This window comes from Balaenoptera physalus (genome assembly GCF_965194825.1).
Source record: "Balaenoptera physalus genome assembly, chromosome: 19".
In the NCBI taxonomy this organism is placed as follows: domain Eukaryota; kingdom Metazoa; phylum Chordata; class Mammalia; order Artiodactyla; family Balaenopteridae; genus Balaenoptera; species Balaenoptera physalus.
In genome coordinates, this window is record NC_138900.1 from 45,959,407 (window position 1) to 45,987,036 (window position 27,630).

General features: G+C 38.3%; 1 protein-coding gene across 1 annotated transcript in view; it reads left to right on the plus strand.

Annotated features, from left to right (window-relative positions):
- The window catches only part of LOC309649444 (uncharacterized protein), a 500,484-nt gene that overhangs the window by 16,301 nt on the left and 456,553 nt on the right, over positions 1-27,630 (plus strand). The window contains exon 1 of the mRNA XM_082439483.1: positions 1-15,546. This exon is cut by the window's left edge and continues 16,301 nt beyond it. The gene's annotated coding sequence lies outside the window, so the exon portion shown is untranslated. The remainder of the gene's footprint in view (positions 15,547-27,630) is intronic.

Sequence of the window (27,630 nt, forward strand, 5' to 3'; positions counted from 1 at the left end):
GCTGTGTTGGCAATGTACAAACAGACAAGGCACTAGAAATCTATACCCTAGAAAGCACATAATGTGGTAAAACAGCAAGACGTGTCAGCATAATGACTTGACCTCAAGTCCTGAATCCTAAAAAAAGAGGAAGAAGTGACACACATCATCAACAATCAATGATCACTGTTTGAGTGCATGTCCATGATGTATGTGAACAGCTGTGAAGGAGATAAAGAAGTGCCAAGTACGGTGCCTGCCCACAAGGAACTTGGAGTTCACTGTTGCTCAAAAAGTACACAGGAAAACTCTTCTTACTGAGCTTTCAAGAAATAGCGTCTAAGTGCCAATTTCAACATCACTGGAGTCATTTTAAATTTACTTCCTGTAAGATTTATGGAGCTGAGTTGCTTCTAAAAATATGACATAATTATGTGGATATGGTGCCTAACACAGATTAGGCATTTAATTCATTATGGCTGTTAGAACTTGTCCCATTCCATTATAATTCTGATGTAATAGCTGGGGAATCTAATGTATAAATAAATAACGGCAGATAATTGATTAATGTTATAGTGAAGGCATAAACAACACGCTTTCCCAGCAGAAAGGCAAAGCAGTTGTAATTCTGGCTGGGTAGGGTGGGACCAGATGAAGTACTGAAAGAGCAGCAAAGATGGACTGGGATTTGGAAGATAAGCAGAAGCTGACAGAGTGGATCAGCAGTAAAGGTTAAGCAAAGAATACGTAGGCAGAGGAAGAGCAAGTAAAAAGACATGGGCACCTGGAAGTGCATAAAATAGTCAAGGAGCAGAGAGTTTTCAAATGTGGCTAGAACGGATGCAGAAAAACAAATAGGGTGGAGTTTAGGTCTGCCTGAAAAAGCAGGCAGAGGGGACAGTCCAGTGAGGCTGATCCCTGGTCATGCCCTAGATTATTGTTTTTTAGGGAGATGTTATGGTAGCCTATATTTGCATGATATTTCATGCTGCATAAAACTTCTCATTTAAAATTATCTCATTTGCTTCTCAACACTACCTGGAGATGAAGGTGACAAAGGAATCTTTGGCCTCATTTTTAATCAGGAAACCTTTCCGGAGAGGTTAATTGATTTTCCGAACTCATACAGGCAGGTAGTTGTCTGATTTAAAGTTAGTACTACTAACTGTAAATGTAATGGTGCTTTTCAATTGCCCTTGGTTTTTGAAGTCAGCCTGAGTATTACTATGGAAAAAAGGAAGATTTCAAACAATAGTGGTGATGATAACTATATTAATTCCCAAGATTATTATTGTGTTTATTCTCTGGGTTATTTATTCTCAAATATATTAGATTTTATACTGTATTAATCTCTATTCCAGGTTGAATAAATTACTTTTTGGTCTGAAATCAGAGTGGACCTCATGCCAGAACACTTTACTAAACAATGAGAAAAAGAAGATGAGGCATCTTGAGCCTTTTTTCAGAAGCTTGCTGTCGGTTAGATGGTTCAGAATGACCATATTATTAAATAGGATTATTACGCAAATTGAATATACTTATTATACAACATTTCCCCAAACTTGAATTTGAATTGTTTCTCAACAACCAAGGGGTCATAGACAATCAAAACTATCAGTTAAAATCTTTCTCTCTCTCTCTCTCACATACACACACACACACACACACACACACACACACACTATTCTAAAGATCACTAAAACATAAATACATCATTTTTGCTCTGTAGCATCTCGAGGTATGTATCACATTGTAGTCGAGTAGCAATTACTATGGAAATGTTCAGTTCTAGTCTTCGTAGCACAGACGTCTTTTTACCAGAAATGGCTAATGCTGCCTGATGGGCTGCTTCCTGTGAAAGCTGCCCCCTGCCTCCCTTCAATCTTTCCATACAGATACACATGTTCTGGTGCATTTGTCAAACTGAAAGAAGACGGGGCATATCGACAAAAAGACCTTATGTTGCTTTTTTTTTTTCTTCCAAAGGATAGAAGTCATTGAAACATTTATGAGGAAATAAGAAAATAAAATTATTTGTAAACTAAAAAGTTTTTGCAAATTTAAGCAGCTACTTTTGTTACTACTCTCAGTAATATTAGAATTCAGAGAAGGAAGAATTCCAAATTTCTTGAGTGCTCTTACAGTAGTTTATGTCATTGTTTCATCCAATCATCATCTGAAGACAGGTTATATGAAAGGATGAAAGTACCTTTTAAGGCATTTGACAACAATTCCATCTTCTAACATTCATGTAGCTCTTCTTTTGGACCCAGGATAGTGCTAAGTGTTTAGAATATTGAATAATAAAGGGCTCCCTATTCTCAAGGTTTTCATCATGGAGGACAGTGTGGGGAGAGAAACAAATAAATGGGTAATTGCCTTAAAGTGTGTCAGATTATGGTAGAGTTATCGTTGGCTACTAAGACTACAGCCCTGCCAGATATTTAGGACAAATTCATGTAAATGGAGAAAGTCTGACCCTTTAAGAATCGGTTGGAATTAGAGACCTAGAAATTTTGAGCTGAAAAAAGAAATTTCCAGAGAGTGAATCAACTAGCAAAGAAATTGTTTTTTCCTCGGTTAAGTTAAATGGCTGAGCAAAAGGTCCTCAGAGATGGGACATAAGGAGTACTAAACAGGAGGCAGCAAAAGGAGATTTTTTACAAGCTTATGCATTAGGAATTGTAATTCACCCAGTCATTCGATGCATTTTTCTTAAACTCCTTCTCCCCTAGTGGCTGGAAGCAGAGTGAGATTAAAATAGATATGGCCCACACCTCCTCAGAGGATATGGAACTGTCTAGTGGAGGAGGCACGTGATTCAAATAATCACACTAATAAATATGTAATTAATGCCATTTTATAAGGTGCATGAAAACAATTTTAGAGAGACATGTAAGACTTTTAGTCTTCAGGTCTTGTGGAGTCATCAAAGCATGGGAGAATAATGGTCAAATGTTCTTCCAGACTATGTTTTTTAACACCACAGATGATAAAGTGGAGTCATCAGAATTGGACTTGGTTCAAGCCTCCTTCACCTTAGCTGATCTTTCAAAATCAGAGGGATGAAGAGACCCAAACCATTTTAGTAGAACTCTCAGAAGGAAATGCAGTTGATGGTACACAAGGGACAAGTGAGAAGGGATTTACTGAGCTTATACCAACACTGACAGAAGCAAAATTCATCCATGCCTTCCTTGCAAAAAGCCCAAGAGAGGACAGTGGAATGTTGAAAGTAGAATTCAACTCAGCTTTCTTTCTCAGAGCGGAGAAATACAAAAGTACACCCTTGAATAACTAATATATTTTACAAGATTTAGTTCAGTTTTAAACATAGACTAGAAAGCTCTCAACAAAGTTAGCATTTTTCCAATTTAATATTTAATTTAATATTTTCTCACTTGGGTGATAAGTGAGTTGTTTACAATACTCCTGAAGACCTACTCTTCATTTGCTTATCAAAACATTCAATGAACAACTCCAATATATCAGGCACTGCAATAGGCATTTAGTAACAGTAGTGAAAAGAAGAGGAGTCCCTGTCCTTACCTGGTGGATATTGTCTAGTACAGAAGCCAGACATTGACTACATTGTGACAGTGGTGAGATAGGATTTCAGGTACTAAAGGATAAGGTAAGATAGAGGGAAAACACATAATCAATGAAAGTTTTCATCAGGAAAAAAAGCAAAGCTTGAAGCATCTGCAAAATTAAGCATAGGGTAGATATGCTGTCATGCAGAAGGGCAGGAATAGATTCAGACATTCTAATGTCTTCCGTATCCAGGAGAAAAAGATCTTCCCCGATGGCCATAGAAAGAACAATGATCATCATCAGAAAGTTATTATTAGATCATTAGATTATCTAAAGATCATTATTAGAAAGGTGGCAGATCCACATCAATATAAGGAATAATCTTCTAATAATTAAAACCACCTGATAATGAAGAAGTCTGAGTCTGGATGTAGAGAACTTGTTACTGGAAGCATTCACACTCAAGCTGGAAGAAGAATTCTTCAAAATGGGTTCTGAGTGTATAGATTCAAGCAGACAGGGGCCAGACAGTGCACATATATGAACTCAGATAGGTGAAAAAAATTAAGAAAGATGAACCAATTGGGGAAAACACACATTATATAAAGCATTCATTTTTATACTGTATTCGTTCTACACTTATAAAGTGTTTATGCAGAAAGCAGAACAACTTTAAGGTGTTAGAAGACTTTAGTCTGGTGTACTGTCCCACCAGCAGGAGGTTAGTGACCCTTACTAGGTTATATGAAATGTGAAAAGACAGCTAAAATAGAGCATCAGAAGTCATATCTCCTTCACACCCTGATATCAAACAGTTTTATATTTCTCTGATAAAATTCCAGGATTCTGAGAAGTACATTGCTAAGCACAAACAATTTCCTGAAGTCCTTCAAATTATACCTTGTGTGTAACCACTGATGTGGAAAAAAGGTCCCAGAATACTCACTAGTTGTGATGCTCCAAGTGTCCGAGCTCATTACTGAATCTTAGTTTCCCCACCTGCAATTCGGAAAACCGCTTTTTAGCAGAGAGAAATGGCCAAAGTCCTGAAAGTTAGCAGTCTTGCTGAAGGAGCCAGAGCTCTGTCTGGGCACAGAGCAGGTGTGGGGAAGATAAGGCATTTTGTGTTTTTCCCCCAGTGATCCGTGCACTGTCATTGCCATCGTGCTCCTATTGTCAGATACCACTCTTGTGACTTCTCACCACCTTGCCCATATAGTTTTCAGATAGGACTAGAAAAGAACTTGCATGACCCCATCCCCTACTTGTTTAGATCATAAATGATCACCTGATACAAATTAGGTCAGTCATAATATCCAGACTCCCACTGACCACTTTGCTCTAGAACTGGACATGGGCTGGGTGGATATCTCCCTTCCTTGGGCTGACTGGACACAGGAAAAAGAGACTAAAGTTATACTAATAAAGAATTGCCAGGGGTTGTGCTTCCCATCATATTAAAAAAGAAAAAAAAATACCCTGCCATGTACAGAAAGATGCGTAAAACTGCCCTGCAGACAGAATCCAAGGCATAAAACTGAGAGCTCCCAAAATGCCAATATCTCCACAACAGTTGCCCCAGTGGCCGAGCCCACCCACTCCGATATGGGTTGGTGGTTTTATGAGATTATTCAGTATCCTCTCCATGAAACTCCCTTTTTCATGTAAAGTCCCTAATTTTATTATCTATTTTACAAAGTCCTAATAAGCACATCAGTATTATCTTCTTCAGAATGTGCTTTTTGGTGAATAAAACAAAAAATGACATGGTTTTCTTTTTTCTTCTTCCTTTTTTTAATGGAGACCTCAAACCAAAAAGAAAAATAGAATGTCCCCAATAACTACATGACACGCTGCAATTAGCTCATTTTATTAGAAGCATTCTATTAACTGATATGTTTTGCCCATTCTCATTCCAGTCCCTGTGAAGCCACTGGCTGCACATGAGTCATCCACTCGGATGGCTCCTTAGGAGCTGAAGGACTAAGTCTGTGTTTCTCTAAAGGTCATCACCTGGATGAGTCAGAGCCTTGGCAGGATACCTAAGAGATATGGAAAATGTAATTAACAAAGAAATCCAGGACCTCTTGCCCTTATATTCTTTGTACCATGTGGACAATTGACACTTAGTAATACCTGGGCAGATGTTATGGGAACAGATGGCAAACTCAGGGGAAGTGTGGCATACTGGAGAGAGCAAGCGCTTCAAAGAAAGAGAGACCAAGGTTCAAATCTTGACTTGGCCATTCTCATTTGAGCCAATGATTTAGCTTCTTTGGACCTAAACTACTAACTATTAAGTATAGTCATTAATTGAATAATACATAAAGCACCTTGACATTTAAGTGAGATTATGTATGGGAAGTGCCTCGCACACATAAAGATGTGATTAAAATGTTACTTACTTCCCCACTGGATCCCTCTAAGACCTCCTCTGCGACAGGCTAACCAGAAGATTAGACGAGATGGAAAGGAGGAAAGATATGAAGGAAAGGGTTATATAAACTCATGTTATCATTAGTCCCAAGTTATCTGGCTAAAAACCTAGGCAAGGATAATTGCGTTTCAAATGCATACATGTTCTCAGCTGTAGCTATTAACTCTTACCTTTCTGTTTGCAAGATAACTTTCCATAGGGTGTTTTAAGAATATATGACAGCTTTCCTGCAATATTTTCCTCACTCAAACTAGAGACCTATCCTCAAGCCACTTTAGGGCTGAAGAATGGACAATCAAATAAGTACCTGGTACCAATTATCCATTTTAATAACATAAGAAAATGGTACACTAGAGGGAAAGGATTAAGGATAATACTTACAAATCATATTTATTGAGCACTTACCATATGCCCATCACTTTCCAAGCCATTTCTATCAATATTATATTTTTAAAACCTTTCTAAGAAAAATACCTGGGGATTTCATCTTACATTTGTTATAAATGGCACATATGAGACATAGAAAGATTTTTAAAGGTCATCAGGAATTGCGATAGGCATAGGAAATAGAGACTTGAATAAAGCAGTGTTCTTGATGTCAAGAGGCCCAAAATGAAGAGTAAAAACATAATCATAAAATAATAATAGTAGCTGCTGCTTATTATGCAAATGCATGTCATAACCTATTTGGAATGTTTTTCATATTTCCCTGTTTTACTGAAGAATAAACAGAGAAGTAGAGAGTAGATTATATGGACCAACTCACTGTTTTAGAATCCTGTATGCATAAGTAATACCACTAGATATAAATACCATTTAGATATAAATATAGATATATGGCTACAATGCTAGGCATAGGTATACAATTAAGGATTTAAATATCCTATTCTATGTTATCCCTGTCTACTGGGCAGTTAGTTCTTCAAGCCCTGATAATTCTTTGTTAGTTTCTTAATAAATATTTGCTGAATTCCCAATAGAATCTGAGAAAACTAAGACAAATAAAATCTTGACAAAGTTTCTGAAGAATTTACCCAAGAATGCTCATGGAGCAATCAAACTGTTGGAATGAGGATACCTGGAAAAGTGCAAAGAATTACACTAAAGTCATAAAAAATGGCACAGGTCCATACTAATATCCTAAATTATACTAGGGCCTATATCTCTCAAAAATGTTACTTCTATCTTGTAGGTGAACTGTCCTTCTGGATTTGGTTTCTTTATGGGTTAAGCTAGATGATAGAGTTCTGTATTTGTTTCATATGTTGAAAAAATATTTTACAATGCATTATTTTATTTTGTGTTATTCCTCTATGATTGTTCTGTTAGCCAGTGATATTAGGTTTTGCTGGCATTGTTGGAACTGTGGGGAACGGGATAGACTCTCATGTAGTTTGGAGCAGCAGCTCCACAGAGCCTGCAGAGCCCTGATCCAAGTGAGGTTTTGCTGGACACATTTGGAGTGGTGATGGTGGAAGATGACAAGGCACAAGATTTTAAAGCAATCACCAAATATAGGTCGAATAAGAATAGTTAAAACAAAAAAATAATAGTGCTGAGATAGCTCATTTACCAATGTGAGGCAACTTGAGAATTACCTATGTTGCCTATGAAATGGACATTTTTTTCTTCTCTCAAAGAGGGACTTGCTTATTGTCAATGTCAGAATTACCTGAGCTGTTGGTTAAAATACAGATTCAGAGGATTGGAGGCTATGAAGGTGTAACATACGATAGATATCCATGTTAGTGAAATGTTTAGGAGATAAGGCAGTCCCAATAGTTATTTCCTTTGTTTAATATTGTATTACAATTCCTAGCACAATACCTAGCACTATTACAGATGAAGGAGGAAAGGAAGGAAGGAAAGAAGGAAGGGAGGAAAGGAGGGAGGAAGGAAGGAAGGGAGGCAGAGGAAGGCAGAGTGCAGAGGAGGGTTAGGGATGGGGAGAGGAGGGAAAATGAGGGGAATGGGAGAATCTTCCACATACCAAGAAGCCATATTATTTTTGTCATTTTTTCTTTTTATATTTCAAGTTTGCAGGTTCAGTTTTTCAACTGGACACGTGTGTATGTGGATGGGTGTGTGTACGAGGGTGTATTGGAGAGGATGTGGGAAGGGATTCCTCTGATTAGATATAAATAATATATAGTTATTAATAATTAATAATAAACGATAGGAGAAAATGATTCTCTATCCCACTCCAGCTTGCCTGTGTTTTAACATTTTTTTTTTTTTTGATGTGGACAGTGGGAAATCATTTGGACCTTTACATTCAAGAGCCCAGGCCCAAGATGTTTGTGCCAAAAGTCAAGCTTCCATAGCACCCTCTACAACCTCTTTTGTAAAATCCATCATGCTATTGATTATTTGGGTCATTTTAATATTTATTGCTATACCATTACATGAATAAGGACCTAGTAGCTTACTTGGTGATAGTATAGGCACTAGATAAATAAGTGTTATGTGTTTGTGTGAAAAACTAATGATTTAAGGATCACTACTGTAAGGCAGTGACTTCATATCTACTCTCTATTTTTGAATATTATTATCTTGTGCACCATTCATTCCTCCCTGAAGTTCAGAGTGAGCTAGAAGGACTATCATGACAGAATGTTTGTGGATTCAAATGTAGAAGGCATATGGTTCAACAAAGAAAGAAACAACTTCATGGGGGGAAAAATGATAGATGAGAGGAAAGAATTAAAATATGCTCCAGGGTATTAAAAATAAAATTGAAAAATGAGATAATAAAGAAACTGGGGGAAACCTTACTTCCCAGACACTGCTTGAAAGTAGAAGGTTTTTCAGTGGTTATTTTGGGTCTGCCCCTCCGTTGGTGATACTTTTGCTATTGTTGCTTTTGTTACTGTTGGTATTTTTTGTTGTTGTTGTTGAGGTAATTCTGGTAAAATTATGTTGTGGTTTTCCCTCTACAGTCCTCTCCCTTATATGGTGCTTCTTTATGCCTTATTTTTTTTTTTTGGCTAAGCATGTCTTGAATTCATACTTAGAACTACTTTGTGCTTTATGCCATCTTGCAGAGGCTTCTGTTATCACATGGATACTGTATAATCTTCCTTGTAATTAGGATACAGTTAAATTTGCAGCTTGGTTTTACAGCCAATTGTTATCTAGGTTCTGTGTAGTCTTGGCAACCTTATCATTGATGACTCAGGTTGTGCATTGGGAAGGACAGTGGTGCCAGAATTCCCCAAACATTCTCATACTAGTAAGAGGTTTCAAACTCATTACCAGTGTGCACACCAAAACACAATATTCACAGGAGAAAGGTTAAACCACAGCTGAGGTTGAGCCCCTTCCAGTTAGTACAATGGTGCTGCATTAGAGCACATGCCAGGATACCTTCTTGTGATTCTCCTGAAAACTGTGCCTTTTTAAAATTTTAGCCTGAAGCAGATTTAAATAAAGTGAAGGGAGAAGAGGAGAAAACCAAAAGCAACACAATTATAAGATCAATTTATATGTTGTAATAGCAGGTTAAGAGAAGTGTGCTTTAATGGTGATGCGGAAAGGATTGGGATGTTCCAATACTGAGACAAAATCTAGCTGATTCACTTTGTTATAAAGTAGAAACTAATACACCATTGTAAAGCAATTATACTCCAATAAAGGTGTTAAAAATAAAATAAAATAAAATAAAAACTGCAATAAGGTACTAAAAAAAAAATTTAACAACATTTGCAGAATTCTATTCCTGTGAATTGACCTTCAGTATGATTTTATCTATTTAGTTTTTGGCCAAGCTTTCAATAAATCATTTATTTGTTCAACACAGATTTATATGTCACATTTCTTACTTGGCATCTCTGAGTGTGTAGACAAAAAGAAGACTTAACATGGACAAATACTATTCCTGACCCTTAATCCCTCTAACCCATTCCGAACCTCTCTTTTCTCAATCTTTCCCATCAAACAAAAACTACTTGTTAGCTGTTTACCTGGATAATAAATGATTTTCCTTTGCATCTTTTCTTTTCTTCATACCTCACATCCAAGATATCCACAAGTCCTGCCCACATTTCTATTACTATCTCCTGATTCCAAGATACTATACTCTCTCTTTTGGACCTTGAAAGCCTCCTAAATACCCTCTTGCATCCATTCTCATTACTACTATATTCCATTCTTCATGTAGCAAAAATATGCTTCTTTTTTAAGAAATCATAATTCTCTTTTGCTTAAATTTTCAATGGTTTTCCAGCAAACTAGAATAAAATCCAGATTCCTTTTCTTGGTTTGTATATATGGCCTCTGTCTACTTTTTCCCCTTAATATCATACCCCCTGCTTTTGCCATTACTCTTAAGCTATACTCACATTATTCTCTTTATTAAACACGTCAAGCTTATTTTTAACCTAGGGCCTTTGCAACAGTCCTTCCCTTTGCTGGAATTCTCTTTATGTAAACTTGGCATGATTGAGCTCCCTTTAAAGATCCATGCTTAGATGTTACTTTTTAGAGAGATTCTCTCGGCCATTCAAATTAGAATAGCAACTTGGTAATCCTTGTTGCTTTACTTTCTGCATAGCATATTTTTACACTAGTGAACAAAGAAGAAAATGACACATACTCATTTATTGCCAGTCTACCCTTTCTAGGTTGTAACCTCCCTGGGAGTAGAAACTGTGTTTATCTTATTCCTGCTAAATTCATAGGATCTAGAATATTTCCTGTCATCTAATAGGGGTCATGAAATATATGTTGAAAAATATGTATTCAAGAGATATTTAATTGAGGAAAGCAGGAAAAACTTTCTCAAGAAACCAGTAGTGGCACTGGGGTCCAATAGCTGAATATAAGTTAACTAGAAAAAAGTTTGGGCATGGGAGAAGGTTGGTCATTTTCCTAGGCATCCAGGGGGAGATAACAGCATGTATAAAAAACACGAAGCAAAGGAGATGATGGTCTAGTTGGGGAACTAAATGAAGGACTGTGGGGTGTGAACACAGAGGAGAATGAGAAGAGAGAAGTTCTAGGTGAGAGCAGAGACATGGCTAGGGTACTGGGAGCTGGAGAAGAACTTGATGCTTACCTTGAAAGCATTAGCAATATGGGGATTACTGGCATCTGTCTTTACTACCCATCTGGTTCTTGGGAAGCAAAGCACTTATATGAACATAAAATGTCAATAAAAAAGTGTGCAGAGTATAAGATGGTCATAATGTTTTCATAGAGATGGAAGCGAATTAATTATACTTGGAGTTTTCAGGCAAGATTTAAGAGGGAAGATGATTCTCAGCTAATGGAGAAGGATGGACACATAGGAATGTATTTGGAAGAACAGGATGAGAGGGAGACATTCTAAGGGAGTAAAACAGTTTTCACGAAAGCAAAGTACTTTACTACTAGTAGTTTGAAATTGGTGGAGAATAAATTGTGAACAAGAGGTGCCAAAAGGTAACAGTGCAAGAACAACCAGTGTTGGATAATGCTGGGTTTAGTGTTATTTGCTGAAGAATTTGGATCTTACCCTGGCCAATGTTTCTCAAATTCTTTCATTCAAATATTGCAAATAGAAGATGAGCTAGAATGCATATCCTCTGGGGTCTAGAGATACAGCCCAAAATGCCACCAATAAGGTCATTTATTTTACACAATGTCCTACTTCAGCTTAAAAAGTGTGTGAATGTTATATTCCAAACATGATTAGTTGTTTTTATTATAAAAATAAACACTGTGTCCAAATATTTGAAAAAATAAATCCTGAATCAATTCCTTATCCTATACTATGGATATCCTTGGCAGACCACTTTGTACCCCTAGTGTTTGGGCCCTCAAGTTAAAGCGACAGCTAACAAACAGCCTGTCACTGGGGGTCTTTAAACTATAAGAGTGGTGTGATCAAATTTGTTATTTCAAAAGATCACTCTAGCTGAGAATGTGGAGGTTGGATTACAGGAAAAAGTAAATAAGTACTCAATAAATATTTGTTGAATTTCTCTAACTCTCACCAAATCCAAGTTTATACAATCACATGCAATCACATTTGTATGGCTTATCCAGGTTCAAGTACTTCCTCTTGAGAAATAAACATAGGGTTTTGACCTAAGTCATCTGGGATCACAGTCTGTGCTAATCAAATGCACCAAAGACTTGCTTATTTCCCCTTCTACGATCTCAGGATGAGTAAAAAATGATTATCCACCACATCTTTGACCTAGTAAACAACAGGAGCTTATCACAGAGTAAATGTTGTCTAATTAAGTCATTTCTTCAAGCATTCATTTGGGAATAGAGTCATGAAATTATTTTGAAAATGGGGACAATTTTTCCAATACGCAAGAATTCTCCCAGTGTGTAAGATCTCACCTAAGCTAAAGACCAAGACTCTGATAGCATTAGGAGTGACTACGGAAGGGAGATGTCAGCTCAAAGAAGAACTGAATTTTCTCTTCCCTGATCTTATTCTCACCAACCCAAAGGCCTCGTCACTTGTAGCTTGTTTTTTTGTTTGTTTATTTTTGTTCTTGTTTTTGTTTTTTAACCTCAGGACTCTTTTCTCCAAAGTGATTTCCTTGATGATCACTTAAAAAGAATTCTGCTGGATCTGAAGTGAGTTGCTGTTTTAGAAAAAACTGCTTGATGCAAACCACCTGGAGTTGGAAGGGGATAATCTTTCCCAGGTGGGGAAGAAGCAATGGGAGGCTCAAGCCTTAGAGGGGAGTGGTCTGGGATTATTTGAGGTGATCCTGGAGAGATTTGGAAGCATTTCTATTCTGCAGGAAGTATTGTGGATAGTGTGGTCTGGCTGACAGAGGACAGGCGGTATGAGGAGCTCTTTGTGGCTTCCCCAAGAATTTTATGAAATACTGAGAAATGAAGAGGTAACTTGGACAGTGACGGGTAAGGAGACCAGACTTTCTTAGAGCATCTTGATAGAATCCACCCCTCCCCTTTTTCTCTATTAGGCTGGCAACTTAACACGTTGAGTGTGTTTTCCGTTATATATAATGTATATTATAGTCCCTACTGTTCAGGAATGTTATAAGGTTATTCAAAAAAAAGTGCCTACTGTACAAGAACTTTTATGTGACCTAGATATTCTTAATGTTCCCCTAAAATTGAGTGAACTTTAGACACGATTCTTCCCTGACTATAGGCCCCTACCTCCACTTTCTTAGAGCTGTACTTTAAAAAACTTGCAATTGTAAAGTCTTTCTCTTTCCCTGTGAGATGTAAATCTTCTCCCTGCCTCTTGCCTGTTTTAAAACCCAGGAATGTCATTCTGAAGGACCTGGGAGCCATTTCTTGAAATGCAATCATCAAGAAAACTAGTGTCCCTATCCCCCATCTCTCTATGGGAGGAAGGGGCCTAAATTTCACAAGTGACAATTAGCAAACACGATTGACCTGAGCACATTGGCCAACCTCCCCTCCAACATCCTCCAGTACTTTTCCACTAGATCACCCCAGCCCTTGAAAACCCTTCACCTTTCATTTCAGCAGAGTAGGGTTCAGTCTCCCTTCCCCACTGCAAAAGTTTTGAATGAAGTCTTCCTTACTTAACTGTATCTGGTGCAATTTTTCTTTGACAAATGCACATTCATTCCTTCTATTTCAAAAATGTTTACAGTTCTATGGAATGCTTCCTTTAATAGTGCTACTTGAAGGGTTCATGGATTTTTATTCATTCCTTAACTATGTACAAAGTTGCTGGCAATATTAAAGTAAAAGTATTAATCAGAATCAGACATAATGTCAGTAAAAGCAAAGCGGGTATTAGAGACATTCGGGCAGTTAGGCAGGTGGCAATTTCATGGGCAATATTTCCTATTGTTTATCTACTGTGAGTTTGTTCAGTGATAATGAATGTGAAATAACTGACTTAATATACACTAATAGAAAAGAAAGGGAAGAACAAGCATTTTCATAATATTTGTGTGTGTGGAAGTGTAATGAATATATCAGGGAGGACTAATATTTTCTCCTCTGAGTTCCCAAGGAAACAATTTGGATACCACACTACTTATCACCAGTTAATATAGGATGTTTTGTGCACTAATTAAGGGTGGTAGAATAGGTAGGGGGTAAGGATGCTTCTTAGCATAATAAGGGCAAGGTTAAAGATGAGTAGTTTCTATGAAATATAGCGCTATTAGAAGCTACATTGAATTACCATACAGACTCAGTAGAGGTTTGGGAAGAATATTATTTCACATTTTGGCAAGATATGATTTTAGATACTCTAGAGGATAAACTACTACAGCCTTGAATGGAAGCTCCCCCGCACAACATCCTTCCCTTGACACCTGGCATAGCCACTACCACTATCTATAGGAAAGCAATTTACCATTTAACCTTCCAATAGCAAGGCCCAACTCCACACTTTTATTCGCAGAGTAGCAATAACTTGACAGCTCCAAACGACTCCATAAGCCCTTAATACTTCAGGCTTTGCAACTGTAAAGATATACGACAAGACTCAATCCTGATCACTTCTATAGGTTGGTTGAAATATTCTAGAAAGTGGATGGAAAAAGAATTTAGAAGAAGAGTTGTGTGGGAAGTGAAAAAGAATGGGTGAAATTAAGAAATAAGGGGATATCCTTGTCAGATATCATAAAAAGGTTCAGGATTGAATCAGGGGTATAACATAGGTTCCCTCTAAACAAAATCATAAAGGCAACCAGTTAAACACATTGCATATACCTGCCTAAATTTTACTGGGTGCAGAATATGTACATATATTAGATAATGATACTATTAATATGAACAAGGAAAAGAGAGAACATCCTTCCTTAAGAATCAGTTAAGCTGATATTCTCAATTTTTCTACTACAAAAGGTAGTTGGATACCTTTTTATTTTATTTTAACATCTTTATTGGAGTATAATTGCTTTACAGTGGTGTGTTAGTTTCTGCTGTACAACAAAGTGAATCAGCTATACATATACATATATCCCCATATCTCTTCCCTCTTGCGTCTCCCTCCCACCCTCCCTATCCCACCCCTCTAGGTGTTCACAAAGCACTGAGCTGATCTCCCTGTGCTATGCGGCTGCTTCCCACTAGCTATCTATTTTACATTTGGTAGTGTATATATGTCCATGCCACTCTCTCATTTCGTCCCAGCTTACCCTTCGCCCTCCATGTGTCCTCAACTCCATTACCTATGTCTGTGTCTTTATTCCTATCCTGCCCCTAGGTTCTTCAGGACCATTTTTTTTTTTTAGATTCCATATATATGTGCTAGCATGCAGTATTTCTTTTTGTCTTCCTGACTTACTGCACTCTGCATGACAGACTCTAGGTCCATCCACCTCACTACAAATAACTCAATTTCGTTTCTTTTTATGGCTGAGTAATATTCCATTGTATAGATGGCCACATCTTCTTTATCCATTCATCTGTCGATGGACACTTAGGTTGCTTCCATGTCCTGGCTATTGTAAATAGAGCTGCAGAGAACATTGTGGTACACGACTCTTTGAATAATGGTTTTCTCAGGGTATATGCCCAGTAGTGGGATTGCTGGGTCGTATGGTAGTTCTATTCTTAGTTTTTTAATGAACCTCCATACTGTTCTCTATAGTGGCTGTATCAATTTACATTCCCACCAACATTGCAAGATGGTTCCCTTTTCTACACACCCTCTCCAGCATTTATTGTTTGTAGATTTTTTGAGGATGGCCATTCTGACTGGTGTGAGGTGATACCTCATTGTAGTTTTGATTTGCATTTCTCTAATGATTAATGATGTTGAGCATCCTTTCATGTGTTTGTTGGTGATCTCTATATCTTCTTTGGAGAAATGTCTATTTAGGTCTTCTGTCCATTTTGGGATTGGGCTGTTTGTTTTTTTGATATTGAGCTGCATGAGCTGCTTGTATATTTTGGAGATTAATCCTTTGTCAATTGCTTCGTTTGCAAATATTTTCTCCCATTCTGAGGGTGGTCTTTTCATCTTGTTTATGGTTTCCTTTGCTGTGCAAAAGCTTTGAAGCTTCATTAGGTTCATTTGTTTATTTTTCTTTTTATTTCCATTTCTCTAGGAGGTGGGTCAAAAAGGATCTTGCTGTGATTTATGTCATAGAGTGTTCTGTCAACGTTTTCCTCTAAGAGTTTTATAGTGTCTGGCCTAAAATTTAGGTCTTTAATCATTTTGAGTTTATTTTTGTGTATGGTGTAAGGGAGTGTTCTAGTTTCATTCTTTTACATGTAGCTGTCCAGTTTTCCCAGTACCACTTATTGAAGAGGCTCTTTTCTCCATTGTATATTCTTGCCTCCTTTATCAAAGATAAGGTGACCAAATGTGTGTGGGTTTATCTCTGGGCTTTCTATCCTGTTCCATTGATCTATATTTCCGTTTCTGTGCCAGTACCATACTGCCTTGATTACTGTAGCTTGATTACTGTAGTTCTCGTTGTTTTTGGTGTCTACCCCCAGTGGGTAAGGTTCATTCAATGGGTTGTGGAGGCTTCCTGGTGGAGGGGACTGGTGCCTGTGTTCTGGCGGATGAGGCTGGATCTTGTCTCTCTGGTGGCAGGATCACGTCCGGTGGTGTTTTGGGGTGTCTGTGAACTTATGATTTTCAGCAGCCTCTCTGCTAATGGGTGGGTTTGTGTTCCTGTCTTGCTAGTTGTTTGACATAGGGTGTTCAGCACTGTAGCTTGCTGGTTGTTGAGTGGAGCTGGGTCTTAGCACTGAGATGGAGATCTCTGGGAGAGCTTTCTCCATTTGATATTACGTGGGGCCGGGAGCCTTCTGGTGGACCAATGTCCTGAACTCTGCTCTCCCACCTCAGAGTCTCAGGCCTGACACCCAGCCGGAGCACCAAGACCCTGTCAGCCACACGACTCGGAAGAAAAGGGAGAAAATAAATAAAATAAAATAAGAAAAGAAAAAAGTTATTAAAATAAAAAATAAATATATTATTAAAAATTAAAAAATAAAAAAGTAATAAAAAAGAAAGAAAGAAAGAAAGAGCAACCAAACGAATAAACAAATCCACCAATGATAACAAGCACTAAAAATTGTACTAAAAACAAAAAAAGAAAAATGGACAGACAGAACGCTAGGACAAATGATAAAAGCAAAGCTATACGGACAAAATCACACAAAGAAGCATACACTCATGAAAAGAGAAAAAGAAAAAATATATATATATATATTAAAAAAGGAAGAGAGCAACCAAATCAATAAACAAATCTACCAATGATAATAAGCTCTAAATACTAAAGTAAGATAAACATAAAACCAGAAACAAATTAGATGCAGAAAGCACACCCTACGTCTACAGTTGCTCCCAAAGTCCACTGCCTCAATTTTGGGATGATTCGTTGTCTATTCAGGTATTCCACAGATGCAGGGTACATCAAGTTGATTGTGGAGATTTAATCCACTGCTCCTGAGGCTGCTGGGAGAGATTTCCCTTTCTCTTCTTTGTTCACACAGCACCTAGGGTTCAGCTTTGGATTTGGCGCCGCCTCTGCATGTAGGTCGCCTGAGGGCATCTGTTCCCCGCCCAGACAGGAGAGGGTTAAAGTAGCAGCTGATTCGGGGGCTCTGGCTTACTCAGGCTGGGGCGGGGGAGGGAGGGGTACGGAATGCAGGGCAAGCCTGTGGCAGCAGAGGTCAACATAACACTGTAACAGCCTGAGGCGCACCATGTGTTCTCCCGGGGAAGTTGTCCCTGGATCACGGGACCCTGGCAGTGGCGGGCTGCACAGGCTCCAGGGAGGGGAGGTGTGGATAGTGACCTGTGCTTGCACACAGGCTTCTTGGTGGCTGCAGCAGCAGCCTTAGTGTCTCATGCCCGTCTCTGGGGTCCACGCCGACAGCCGTGGCTCAAGCCCGTCTCTGGAGCTCGTTTAGGCGGTGCTCTGAATCCTCTCTTCTCATGCACCCCGAAACAATGGTCTCTTGCCTCTTAGGCAGTTCCAGACTTTTTCCCGGACTCCCTCCTGGCTAACTGTGGCGCACTAGCCCCCTTCAGGCTATGTTCACGCAGCCAACCCCAGGCCTCTCCCTGGGACCAAAGCCCGAGCCTCAGCTCCCAGTCCCCACCCACTCCCGGCGGGTGAGCAGACAAGCCTCTCGGGCTGGTGAGTGCAGGTCAGCACCGATCCTCTGTGCGGGAATCTCTCTGCTTTGCCCTCCGCACCCCTGTTGCTGCGCTCTCCTCTGTGGCTCCTAAACTTCCCCCCTGCCCACCTCCTATCTCCATCAGTGAAGGGGCTTTCTAGTGTGTGGAAACTTTTCCTCCTTCACAGCTCCCTCCCAGAGGTGCAGGTCCCATTCCTATTCTTTTGTCTCTGTTTTTTCTTTTTTCTTTTGCCCTACCCAGGTACGTGGGGATTTTCTTGCCTTTTGGGAAGTCTGAGGTCTTCTGCCAGCATTCAGTAGGTGTTCTGTAGGAGCTGTTCCACATGTAGATGTATTTTTGATGTATTTGTGGGGAGGAAAGTGATCTCCACCTCTTACTCCTCTGCCATCTTGAAGGTCCCCCCTGATACTTTTCATAGGAGGTAAAAATAAAAGGAGTCTACCACCAAAATTACATGAGTATCACATATAATTTTGGAATTAATTAATTCACACTTTTGCCCATATTTGTTAAGCATCTATTGTGTAGTAGGCACTCTCCTTGGTTCCTGAGATACATCAGTGAAGACCCACAGTTTTTATCTTACTCTCATGGAGATTATAATCTAGTAACATGTATGGGAAGACAGATAATACATAAGTTAACAAATAAATATATAGAGTGTTCCCTGGGATTAGGTGCTAATGTTTTCGGGAAATGCAAGGTAGCCAGAGTGGCTAAAGTAAATGAGTAAAGGAGAGAGTTGTAGAAGATAGGGTCAAAGTGTAGAGGGAGACCAGACCCTTAAAGGAAAGTATAAGGGTTTTTACTTTACCCAAATCAGACAGGAAGTTACTGGAAGGTTGTGCAATGGAAATAACTGATGTGTTTTAAAAAGCTCATTCTTGCTTTGGGATTGAAAACAGGCCACTGGGTGTTGAGGGGAAAAAAAGACAATTGAACTCCATTTGGAGGACAGAGAATATTATGAGAAGTGGTCAGATACCAAATAAACTTGGAAGACAAAGACAGCTGATATGATTTGGTGATGGATTAAATGTGAGGGGAATAGAAAGAGAGAAGTCAGGTATGACTTCAAGGGTTATGGCTGAGAAACAGAAAATTAAGTTATTATTAACTGAGAAAGGAGACTGGGGGAAGAGTTGACGTGGAAAGATAAGAAAACAGGCATTCAGTTTTCAACAGGGGTAAGAAATCGGATACAACTGTTTTGAGGTCAGTGAAGAGATCCCAACAGGTAAACATACAGATATCCATATACAGATAGTATTTAAAGTCATCATGCTGGATGAGATGAGATCATCACCCGACAGTAGGATGAAGTAGAGGATGTTTAAGATTTGAGGAAAGAGGAGTATGATACAGGAGATGGAAGAGCACATAGACTAGGGAAATAGAGTAGGACTGCCTGGCAGCACTGAAGCCTGGCTTGAGTTAAGCATGGTGGATTTAAAGTGAGACCTTTCAGCATGGTTTTGTGAGCCTCCTCTCCCCCCCAACATGTACATGAAGCTGCAAGAATGCAGATGAACTGAACTAATGTTGGGACTTGGCAGAATAGTATTCAAAAGGGGGAGAGAACTAATGGAGTTGATGGTATAATGATAATGATTGACCATAGAATCTAAAGTTGGGAAGAAGTGAAGTGAGAATGTGAGGAGATGAGAAACAATTAAAGAGTAATAGTGTTAAAGTATTAAAAACCTAGGTGGGGGGAAGAATTATTGGAGTTGGTATATTTGAGGGACTGAATTAGAATGGTCAGAAGTTGAGATGCTTGAAATTTCTGTTAAGGAAGGAATGTGTACTTTGGTCATATCAAAGTCAGAGTTATGAGCATGTAAGTCTTCAACCTATGTAAGGCTGAAGACTAGATTATAGGATAAGTGGAAAAACTGAGAGGCCAGGGTCTTGAAAGGATTATCTACATGGATATTAAAATCATTAAGAATTTTGAGTGCAGTTGTGTTGGGGATAGAGACAGTGAGCCAGGGGTTAACATCTTCAAGCAATGAAGGGGAATGATGAGTAACCTGAAGATGACTAACACAAAGGATTAGAGTATAGCTTGATATGATGACATGATGTTTAAGTTTGGGGGCTTTGAGGGAGGGCATGGGATAATTGCTAGGAAGCAGCCATAAAGTTCACTGAGAACTACCTCATCTCTCTGTCCAATAGTATAAGAGATGTGAAAGGGGTCATCAGGGAAGATCCTAAAAGGAAAGGGTAATGTTTGGAGGAGAAGTAGAAGATATAGAGAAGACTGCTGAAGAAACTCCATGGGTTTCTGAGGGGAGAATAAAAAGGTTTCAGGTAAAAAAAAAAAAAAAAAAAAGACTGCAAGACAAGTTTTATCTGTTCCTAATAGAGGTAGAAACTGAAACTCTTAAGAAATTACTTGATCAAAATCATAAAACTTACACAATTTGAGACAGAATTTAAATACCACTATTACTCTAAAGCTCAAAAAGTTCTAGAACCTTTTCCTATCATGATTCAGAAACTATCTAATGCAGTTAGGGAAAAAGTCATTTTGGTGTGGGAATTACCTCTAACCATGTAATACTCTCATTTCCCAAACTTATTCTGCATGACATGTCAGAAACTAGGACATGTCTTTACCATTTCTAAGATAATCCTGAAAATTATATTTTTTTGCCTAGCTTATATTGAATATTTGATTATCTTTAAGGATCTGCAACATGGTACGTAATGAAAATGGACAGAAGTGGAACTCCTAGATTCAAATCCCAACTCCAGCTTTTTATTAGATATGAGGTTTATATTAGTCAATTAAATCAATGATATTAATCAATTAACCTGAGTCTGTTCCCATGTTTGTGATATTGGAATAACAATACTACCCTGTGGTTATACTAAAATAGTGTTGAGGGGGGTTAGGAAAGGAAGTTCAATTCAATTTTTTTAAAATTCTACATTATAATAAAGAAAATATAATTCATTATTAGTGGGGAAAATCTGTTTTCCCTTATTCTCCCAGAGACAGTAGAGGAGGGAGGAAAAAGAAGAATGACATTTTAAAGCTGTTTCTAGATTTTCTGTACCTAGATTTGTGTCCTACCTTGCTGGATCTAGAATAGATTTTCTGTCCTTTAAAGCACACAATAATAAATGTTCAGCTATCCAAGGTAAGCCTAGGGATGAATAGGAAGTGGAGAGGTAATTTATACTGCATAATAAAAGGCGGACTTGAGGTGTGGTGGAAAATGGGAAGTAGGAATCATTGAGAGAGAGATAGACAGAGAGAGAGAGAGAAAAAGACAAGCAGTATGGTGGAGAAGACAATGGAGCTTTATGAATGGGAAGTTATGAATGGGATTTTAGTTGTTTGCATTTCTCTAATGTAAAATGGCTCACATATGTCAAGCTTTTTATTAAAGTCAGCTGCAAACTCATGCCTTATTAGCAGGAAAATTAAACCAGTTGTTGGGGGAAGGACTAAATCATCTTTTCAAAGACATAAATTATTTAAAGAAAGAGTGCTTGAATTCAACGCTACCCTACCCCTTTCCCTACTCTACGTTACCCGCTCCCTTCCACCACCGCTGTGGTCTGAGATCCTGATTCTGGCTTTCCTCATTATACATATAGCCCTACCCTTAGAGAATTAACAGCTTCTTTGCATTTCAGGAGTCAGCTTAAAAACACCAAAACAGCTTTATGATGCAAGGCTATGATGCAAAATAATTTAATCTGATGTTTTCCTATTGAAAAAAAAATGGATAAAAGCCTAAAGTTTTAATTGAAGTGAGAGTGGCTCAACTTGGATAAAGAAGTCATGCTCTGGAGAAATGGAAGGGGATGGGTTGTGACATTCCCATGAATGACAGGGGTCTTGGAACAAATAATAAGCACTGCCAAAGAAGAGAAGAGTGGATAATTTCATGGAAGGCTCTAAGGAGTTAGACATTAAAGATGGTGACCATGGAAGCAGTGGGTAATATTCTCTGAGGTTGTTAGCAGAGAAGACCTCTGTGAGGTATATATACATAACCCACCTGTAGAAGGAGTTGTGGACAGATAGTTGTATAAAAACTAGGACTAGGCAGATACATTCCATTCAAAAGGATGGAAAGTAATCATTGAAGCCACCAAGACTGAATGCCAGAATCAATTCCATGTACCCCTGAACAGGTGCACCTTAGGAACACTGCATAATATAGCCAAAGAGAGAGGGAGCCCTGATAGTGGGCACAATTAGAATCAGGAAAACACTGACAAGTGGGGTCTGATCCAGTTATATTTGATGTTGAAAAGTAAACCTATCTGATATTTATGGAACTCAAGTGTCAATAACACAATGAAACGAGGTCATACAATTCATTTGTATATGGAAAGTTAAGTATCTTATTGTGGTACAAGATGGGGAAATAATTAACAAAAGTAGGTGTACTTTTATAGCTTTATAGTAAAGACCACAGAATGTAGTGTGAGATTGCCTGAATTAGAGTCCAGATTTAGAGTTAGTACCTACCTCAAAGGGATATTGCAAGCATTGAATGAGATCATGTAAAATAGTTCATCCTAGTTCTAGGCACATAGGAGGAACTCATTAAGTATTACCTTTATCAATAATACCACTCTGAGTGATTTTGTTAAATTTGCCAACCACATACAATTTCTCACTATACAATAGAAATAAAACCATCCAAAGTTAGGAAAAGTATAACCTTATTATATTTGGGCCTATTAGTTGGAGATTGGTCTGAATTTATCTGGGGATAAACAAATCCCTCAGCTGGGCTTCTTCCCCCCTAATATGGGAGTTGCTTGGAAATATCTGGTGGTGTTGATCTTGATCACAGAATTGCCCTCACCAAACCATTTGTTGCTCTGATTAATAAATACACTATCTGTTTTTAAAAAAACCTCAACCTTTTGTATGAACAAAGTTTAGAGATCTGTAACATTTAAACTAATTAGATTTTAACAGGAGGTCTTGGCTTTGTAATATTTCGCAAGATAGACAGATGCTTCCTTACCGGTGACAGTTGTCTTCTGGGGCAATTAGTCAGCAACCAATTGAAGACTTTTAACACTAGCATTTTTCTTTCAGCTTTCAGTACCAGGCATTTAAACATGTTATGAGTGTTAATTAACTTGCACTTTCAGAAAAAAATGTAAAAGGGCTTCTGAGAAGTAGTAGAAGATGTGCATATTCAGCTGTTATATTGGTATTAGGCGTTTGCATAACCCCTTATTCTTAGACATATTAACAAATTGAAATCATAGGGGTGAGATGCAAATTAAGAACTGTTAGTTTATTAATGTTATAAAGTTGGTGAAATCAAGGGTGTGTTTCATGTAATGACTACTAATATAACTAGTAAGACTAACACTACTGGGGATACCATTTTTCATGCCTCATATAGATTGTTTTTTACAAACAATATCTCTGGCTCATGCTTTCATTCTGCAATTGAGACATTATTATCCCCATTTGGCACATGAGAGATTTAAAACTCATAGAGTCCAAATAACTTGCCTCAGGCACACATTTATGAAAAGTGTAGCCATGATTTGAATCCCAAACTTCTAATTCTGATGTACTTTCTACTACTCCCATTCTGAGTCACTTAATAGATTTGAATGAATGCTTTTACTGGTGATAGTTGGAACTGTCAGCGACTCAACAGGAAACAGATGCTATGCTCAAATGAGGACAATTTGAGGAAAGTTTATCTAAAAAGGGACTATATATTGAATCGCGGGTGGTAGGATAACCATTATGAATGTTGCAAAAACCCTGGGCTAGTAATAGAAGAGCTGTTCCTATCCCTGGACCTGAAGGGGCAAGGGCAGTAAGTAGTTACTGAAATATAGAATTGTGTGAAAAAGGCCACCTTGAGAAAACCAATGGCTCTGAGCAGAGGACACAGCAAGCCCAAGATGACCCTGCAAAAAGAAATCTGGGGACCTAAATACACTCACCTCAATTTCCTTTCTCTCTCTCATCTCCTGCCAGGCCCCCTAATGTCCTAATCCAGCTCCAGAACCAGAGGCAGGGGAGTTCATTGATGTACTTCATAGAGGTCTTTGCAATAGGCAGCGGAGTAGAGAATGGAAAAATTATATGTGAAGATAACAGACATAAGAGTGTTGTTTACATTGAGCTAAGTGTGACCAGAAGAGAGGCTGCCTGTTTCAAAAGTAGTTTTTTTTTTTTAAAGCATCTCTGATCTTCAGTCTCAAAACTCATTTTTGAAGATAATTCTTTTTTTTAAAGATTTTTTGATGTGGACCATTTTTAAAGTCTTTATTGAATTTGTTACAATATTGCTTCTGTTTTATGTTTTGGTTTTTTGGCCGCAAGGCATGTGGGATCTTAGCTTGCCGACCAGGGATTGAACCCACACTCCCTGTATTAGAGGGCAAAGTCTTAACCACTGGACCACCAGGGAAGTCCCTGAAGATAATTAGTGATTAAATAATATGGTAGTTAAATAATAGACAATATAATTGTATGTGTGTGTGTATTAAGTATGTATATGTATATTTTTTTATTTTGTTTTTTTGGAACTTCAGAACAACCATCTGTTATAACAAGAATATTGCTTTCTCTCCACTTATGATTCAGTGTGGTGCCTTCTCTCTGCCAACAGCTATTCCCAGTAGTGAAACAATGGTCTGTTGCCTACCAAAGGCCAAGAACAGCCCTTGAAGCTGTTAGATATCACTACCAGAGTTGAAGTTAGGATTGCATTTGTGAAGGAACCAGGCATGGATGGGAGGGTCAGAAGCATGAAACTGGGACTGTAGCTTTACCTCAATACAATCCTCATCTAAAATTAAGAAAACAAAGTTTAGAAACCAACTAATCAACAGATGATAATAATAGATTCCTCTGACATCTTCTTTATATGTATTCTTATTTGTTGTATCTCTCAATCACTAAAGTATAAGCTTCAAGAGAGTAAGGACCTTGTTTGTCTCTTTAAAAGTGAACCCTCTTTTTGGACTCCTCTAGGAATCCTCTAGGTGAATCCACTTAGAAGTGTGGATTCAATATAAGTACTCAATAAATATTTGTCAAATTGACCAAAGAATGAAAATTAGTCATCACTTGAACATTAGGGGAAAAACAAAGTATAATCTGTTTGCAGAACTTCTTATATGATTTTAGTTATGAATGATACCTGAAAAACATAAAGAGATTTCCAATATTGGATGATATTTTAATTAAGTTTACATTACAAGAACAGTTTTCATTTTTATTTTTTTTGGTCACGCTGAGTGGCTTACAGGATCTCAGGTCCCCAACTAGGAATTGTACCTGGGCCACAGCAGTGAAAGCCTGGAATCCTAACCACTAGGCTACCAGGGAACTCCCATAAGAACAGTTTTTTAGTTCCCATTTCACAGACAAATCAACTGAATCTGAGAGAATTTAAGCAGTTCTCACAGGGTGATGTTGCTTATAAGTGACCACAATCCAGTTGAAATCCAAACACAGCTCTACTGGCCAGAAAATAATATGTAATTTCTACTCTGACCGCGTGTAGCAGAGGTTTCCCAGGTGAGGTTGCTAATGAGCTTGGGTTTGAAAACTAAGAGCACACGCCACTATAAGCGATAGCACATTCAAAGGCAAGAGAAAAGTGCCCAGAGACAAAGGTCCGTAACTGCTCTTTAGTGATTCCAAGGTTGATCAATTTCACTCAATTTGAATTGACTTTTAACCAACTTCAATAACCTCATCATTTTCCTGTTATTCTCCCCAAATGCTGTGTCCATACCCAAATCAGAGTGCCTACAACCTTTGCTCTGAGTCTTTTCTGTTGATTGGGAAGGAACAATACTGCAGGGCAATAAGAATTCCACAAAGCTCCTGATTGTAGAATGGGAGCCCAGCACGAAGACTGCACACCCAAGGTCTCTGCCATCTTTCATACATTCCAAGTGTGAACCAAAGATCAACTTCTTGAAGGTCTAATCAATGTTTCCTGCTGCCAGAGTCATGTTAGCATAAACAACCCTGTTTTAAATGTCCTGTTTTTGGGGGAAAGAACTTCTTTAAAATCTCATAATCTGACCACAGGCCACACTTCTTAGACTGAAGCTTAAAATAGTTCCAAACAAAGAAGAAAACATAGTGTAAGTTCTATTCAGAAACCATTGCCACCACTGCCGCCACCGCCACCACCGCCACTGCCACCGCCACCCTACATGGTGCCTCCACTCACTGTCGCTGGGTTCCAAATATGTTGCCCAGGATCTAAAAGGCTCATTCCAGTGAGTAACTAAGATTTAATATTAAAAGCATAAAAAGAATATCAAGGTTGTTGTTTCTTAAAAGTGAACCAACAGCTTATCTCAATCAAAAACATCTGAGAGTCCTATTAAATATGAATATCTCTGGGACCCACCCAGACTTACTAAATCTCTAGGATTGAATACTAGAATCTAAATTTTTAACAAGGTCCTCAGATGATTCTTACATACATTAATGTTTTAAATCTAACTGCTCCTTGTATCCCATCTGCACTCTCTTGTGCAGTCCTGTGCTCTCAGGGAGCTCACTACCTCTAGAACTACCAAACCCATCCTTGTACAGCTTTTTCTATTAGGACATTTTTTTGTACCAGCTGATAATGTGTTTTTCTGTAGCTGCCCACACATTAGGTCACAACAAAATCACTTCTGACAGTTTTATAATGAGTGTAGAACTCAGTGTTCTGGAATATTTCTCTAAATTGTACAAAGCTGGGGAAATCTAGAAGAAATGCTATAAATGAGAGATCTTAAAAACAACAGAGATTCCCATTGACAGGAAATAGGGCTGCATTATTCTACAGTAGAGCCAAATGGAAGTAGAAATCCTATCACTGTCTGGTTCCCCTTGCCAACAGATTCTCTTTCCTTTAGTCTGAACTTCAACATTATGAAAACCACAGAATTCTAAAAAATATAAGTGGGTCCTATCATCTCCTCACTTCTCTTTTCCCACTTGTCATTTAAAAAGTTCGTTGACCATTAGATTATTGATGGTAAAGCTCCAGTGGTTCTGATTGCTATACTTCATTGCCTAGTGTCGAATTCTCATACAACCTCCTCTTCTGCACACCACAACATGATCTAGAATATGCTAGAGTGAGTTTCTCAAATTTCTAGTCATATCAGTCTTTTCCTAACTCTGTACCAATGAAAGAATTCCTCCCTTTAATTGAAAAAAAAAAATGTTTCCTACTTCCCTTCCTCCTCCAACAACCATACCTGTCTGCTACAGACTGTATGTTTGTGTTTCCCCCCAAAATATATATGTTGAAATTCTAACCCCCAGTGGGATAGTATTATGAGGTGGGATCTTTGGGAAATGATCAGGTCATGAGGGTGAAGCCCTCATGAACAGAATTAGTGCCCTTACAAAAGACACACCAGAGAGCTTTCTTATCCCTTCCACCATGTAAGGACACAGCAAGAAGGCTGTCTATGAACCAGGAAGCAGGTCTCTCCAGAGACTGAATCTGCTGGCACCTTGACCTTGGACTTCCCAGCCTCCACAATGATGCAAAGTAAATTTCTGTTATTTTCAAGCCACCCAATCAATGAAATTCTGTTATAGCAACCCAAATTGACTAAGACACTA